Genomic DNA, 5000 nt, shown 5'->3' with positions numbered 1-5000 from the left:
GTGCAGCAGCGACAGATAACCCAAATGCTGGTTAGTATCTGCATCGTTTTCCTCATCACCAACTTCCCCGACGTCTTCATTAACATGGCTCGATTGTTGTACATGGACCATGGGTTTGTTGCTACGGGACGGTACCGGAACATTCACGCTGTGACCATCACCACCATGCTTTGTTTCAACTTGATCAATTCCTCAGTCAACGTTGTCTTCTATGTCATTTTCAACCGAAAGTTTCGGTCCACTTGTCAGGACCTCTTTGGATTCTGCTTGAAGTCACCATGCTCAAAGAACTTTGACGAGAAAACCACTGGGAATTCTTCAAAGCTGGTTGCATAGATCGGTATTTTTGCACCAGGAAACATTCTAATGTTGTGGGGATTTTTTTGTTTTGTTTGTTTGTGTGTTGTTGTTGTTGTTTTCTTTCTTATTCACGAGACAAAGGAAAGGGATGTGGGAAGGATGTCATTCATGAAATAAAATTGCTGAAGAATCTTTTGTGGAAGTAAGTGAGACCATCCAGAGTTATGGTGTGCAAGACAGCACTTTGAAACAATTACATGGAGAATGTCATGGGAACCGTAGGAACGCTATTCGGTGCATGCATTTCAGTGAAACTGGTGTAGCAAAAACAACAACAACATCACACACAAAAGAACCAAAAACAACAACCAACCAAGTGTTATTATGGCAAATCCTGTGCTACAAGTTCTCACAAAATGAATTGAGATGGTATGGAATTCAACACTACAGGAACCATAATGATTGTTGGTAATCTGACGCGGAGTGTATTTACCATATCTGGGGATAAAGCAGCCATGAACGCAAACAGCGTGTTGGCAGACAAACAGACAAACGCATTGCGATTCCAGAACACTGTATGATTTCTCAGGGCCCTGCCAAAAATTAATCAGAAGCGTCTATTGGGACTGGATACTTCAGGTTCTTCCAGGAAGAACGACAAACAACTGTTGTTCAACACAGCGTAGTTTTCCTCCCACTTCATGCACAGAATCATTTATCACCAGTTTCCACGCACTTCAAAATCGACCAAGGATAAGAAGAGAGACAGGGCGTGGAATATACGTGTTTCTCACTTACTTAAGCCCTTCACTCCCTGTGGAGCATATGCCATCAACGTTTTTCCATCGAACTCGACAAAATCGGAGTAAAATGCTTTTCCCAAAGAATAAAACACTATGTGGAAATGGGGCCTCAAACTTTGACAACAGCGGTGAAAAGACTAGAAGTCAACGGTGCCTTCGTCATCAGACATGTTCTTGTTTCCATAATCCACCGAATGCTGACACGTATTACAGGATCTTCAACGTGCGTACTTGATCTTCTGCGTGGGTGTACACACGAAGGGGGTTCAGGCACAAGCAGGTCTGCGCATATGTTGATCTGGGAGATCGGAAAGTTCTTCACCCTTTACCCACCAGGCGCCTTTACCGAGATTCGAACCCGGGACCCTCAGTGTCTTTAAATAAGTGTCAGCTTGTGTTTCCGCTGTTGTTTGTTTGCCTTCATGTCAATTTCCTTCTTTTTTATCATTCCATTGTTCTGTTCTTTAACGCTCTTGTAATTATTTACTCTTTTATTCATTGCTAAAGGCGATGCAGTAACATATGTTGAAATTGTGTCAATATGTTATGGATGTGCTTTCCAGATCAAACGAATGCGTTTCAGCCTAAACAGAAAATACAGTATCAGTCTTTGGGCTTTGAATTTTTGCTATATTTGTAATATGCACAAGTAAAATGCATGGTGTTTGGGCGAATTGTGTGTGTGTGTGTGTGTGTGTGTGTGTGTGTGTGTGTGTGTGTGTGTGCTGTTTCTAAGAGAGTGTTTTTGGTTGGTTTTCGCTCTCGGCACATGCATGCAAACCTGATATAAAGCAGCTTGGTACATGATTATACTTACTCGAACGTGATCGTGTTCCTTTATATGAAGAGGTAATTACTGTTCTTCCTCTTTGCTGTACAGCCTCCCCCTGAAGACCTCTTCATTGCAGTTACCCGGGCCCAGGATGAATAAATGAATAAACGAATGAATATAATTATCTTTATTTTCCAGCGGTGAAGATACCAGCGCACTGGCCAAGTCACATATCAGCCGTTGTTTTAAGAAACACACAAACATATATACACATATAAATGTCGCTGTGCCAGAATCGCCGTCTCAGTGTACACACCCTATCGTAGTGTTGTCATCTCCCTCGCCCTTGGTCTTTATATCTGGTCCAGGAATGAGATCTTGAGACTAAGTGTGATAGAAGGCTGACAAACTTCACAGAAACTGTCACATTCTTCGCAGACGGTAATCGAAGAAAACATGTACACAAATATGAATATATGCATGCGCTCAATACCGAGTCTAAGTGCGTCGGGTTCTGTTGCTGATCAGGCTGGTCAGCAGATGTGGTGTAGCGTATGTGGGTTTGTCCGAACCGAGGCAGTGACGCTTCTTTAAGAAACTGAACCTAAACTGAAGAAAACGCGGATTCCACATAGGTTGTAAGCGCTTTCCAGTGATCAGTACTGCCTGGATGCGAGAGCGCTGAAATCATCATTATTATTAGAAATGGAGTTATGATTGTGTGTCTGTCTGCTCAATGTATGTTTAATTGATATTATAAAAAGAAATGTAAAAAAAAAGTGTCACAAGATTACTCGACTGTCTCCAGAAGGGTATGTGCACAACGACTTGATCACAGTTTGTTTGTCTTTGTGGGTGACCGACTCACTGTGTCTCTGTCAACCTTAGGATGCTCGTGTTTTATTTCATTTTGTATTTTATTCTACTTTTCTTAATTTGAAGGGTATATTAGTATTACTGATCATTCTTTTTTTCACAAACAATGAGTGTGTGCATGTGATGCGAAAATTACAATAATTGTTATGTTCTGCAACTTTCACTGATGTTGAAAATCGATATATATATTTTCCGTATTTTAACTTTTCGTGTACCTATTGTGAGATTATAAAATAATGTTTATTGTCTGTTTTGTCTGGTTCTGTCTCTTTCCCTTCGTCCCTCTCGGTCTGTCATTATGTGTCTAATTGTTTGTCTGTCTGCCTGCCTGTCTGTCTGTCTGTCTGTCTGTCTGCCTGCCTGTCTGTCTGTCTGTCTGCCTGTTTCTTCGTCTGTGTGTCTCCCACTCTCTCTCTCCTTCTCTCTTTCTGTGATGTACACGAATGTTCGTGAGCATTTGTGTAACGTGATACGAAGGAGACGATAGACCGGGGTTCCTTGTGAAGACTGCACTTAATGCACGTTAAAGATCCTACCCACAGCGAGAGAAGGGTTGTTCCTGGATCATATGAACCGTTTCTTTTATGACTATGCTGTTCATGCAAAACGCAATAAAAAGCAACAACAACAAAATCCAAACAAACAAAAACAACAACAACAGCAAACACACACACAAAACAACAACAACAACAACAACAACCAACCAACCAACCAAACAAAAAACAGAGCAAATAACCACTGGTTTTAAGTTTTAGTCTCTTCACGACAAAAAAATGATATCTACTTCTAGGCTAGTGCTGCTACTACTGCTGCTACTGCTGCTGTTGCTACTGCTGCTGCTATTTCTTCTTCTTGTACACAACAAGAGAACAACACATTCTCGTCTCGTCTCGTCTCTCCCGTAGTCTGGGTTCAGACCGTTGGGGCACCGCTGCTGACCTGGCCACCACCCCTCTCCACTCTTCACGGTTTTCTGATTTCCTCAGGGCGTCACCGAGCGTCAAGCCTGTCCACCCCCGGATGTTGTCTTCCCATCTCTTCTCCTGCCGTCCTCTCCTTCTGCCTCCTTGTACGGTGCCTTGCAGGAACGTTTTGGCAAGACCAGATGATCGGGAGATGTGTCCATACCACCTAAGTTTGCGTTTTTTCACTATGGACAGAAGGTCTTCGTAGGGTCCAATACTTTGCTTGATTCTGTTCTTCACTTCCGTGTTAGTGATGTGGTCTCTGTAGGAGATGCCAAGTAGTCTACGAAAGCATCTCATCTCGACAGCTTGGATTCTTCTCTCGATGTCCGCAGTCAGGGTCCAAGTTTCGCAGGCGTAGAGCAATATTGATATAACCAGGGAACGCATCAGTCTGATTTTTGAGCTGAGAGCGATGTTTTTGTTGTTCCAGATGGTGTTCAGCTTGTTGAGTGCCATTGTTGTTTGGGCAATTCTCGAGAGTACTTCTGGTTTAGATCCTTCATCTGACACGATTGCTCCCAGATATTTGAAGCTGTGGACTGTTTTAAGCTTTTCGTCGTTGACTTTGATGTCAATGCTGATGCCGTTGGTGTTGTTAGTCATCAGTTTGGTTTTCTCCGCACTGATTTGCATTCCATACGATGTGGAGGCTTTGTCTAGATGTTTGACCAGGCTTGCCAGTTCTTCTTCTTTTCCAGCCAGTCCATCAATGTCGTCGGCAAAACGTAGGTTTGTGATTGTTCTGCCGCCTATGCTGACTGTTCCTACATGCTCTTCCAGTGCGTCAGTCATTATTCTTTCTAAGAAGATGTTGAAGAGTGTTGGGGAGAGTAGACAGCCTTGTCTCACTCCGACTGTGGTTCTGAACCAGTCCCCGATGCTATTGTAGACGGCGCTGGTGGCTTTGTCATAGAGGTGCTGTATCAGTCTGATCAGGTTGGCGTTGATGTTGTACAGATTCATGGTAGCCCACAAAGCTGCATGCCAGACCCTGTCAAATGCCTTCTTAAAATCAATGAAGACGTGGTAGAGGTCTTGTTGGTGTTGATGGTACCTCTCACATAGCAACCTCAAGTTGAAGATTTGTTCAGTTGTGCTCCTTCCTGGTCTGAAACCTGCCTGTTCTTCAGCAATGATGTTTTCTGCTTGTGGTTTCAGTCTGTTAAGCAGGATCTTCAACATGACTTTGCTGGGATGACTAATCAGGCTGATGGTGCGGTAGTTTTGACACTCCTGGAGATTGCCCTTTTTGGGGAGGGTGATGATCAGTGATTGTGTCCA

At 43.2% G+C, this 5000-nt stretch overlaps 1 protein-coding gene across 2 annotated transcripts in view; it reads left to right on the top strand.

Moving 5' to 3' along the window:
* LOC143294639 (neuronal acetylcholine receptor subunit beta-3-like) overlaps window positions 1-5000 on the top strand; it is a 228374-nt gene that overhangs the window by 120801 nt on the left and 102573 nt on the right. The gene's annotated exons all lie outside the window — the stretch shown is intronic.

Source organism: Babylonia areolata, chromosome 1 (genome assembly GCF_041734735.1).
Source record: "Babylonia areolata isolate BAREFJ2019XMU chromosome 1, ASM4173473v1, whole genome shotgun sequence".
NCBI lineage: Eukaryota > Metazoa > Mollusca > Gastropoda > Neogastropoda > Buccinidae > Babylonia > Babylonia areolata.
The sequence above is the reverse complement of the archived record's forward strand: the minus strand, read 5'-3'. Positions and strand labels throughout refer to the sequence as shown.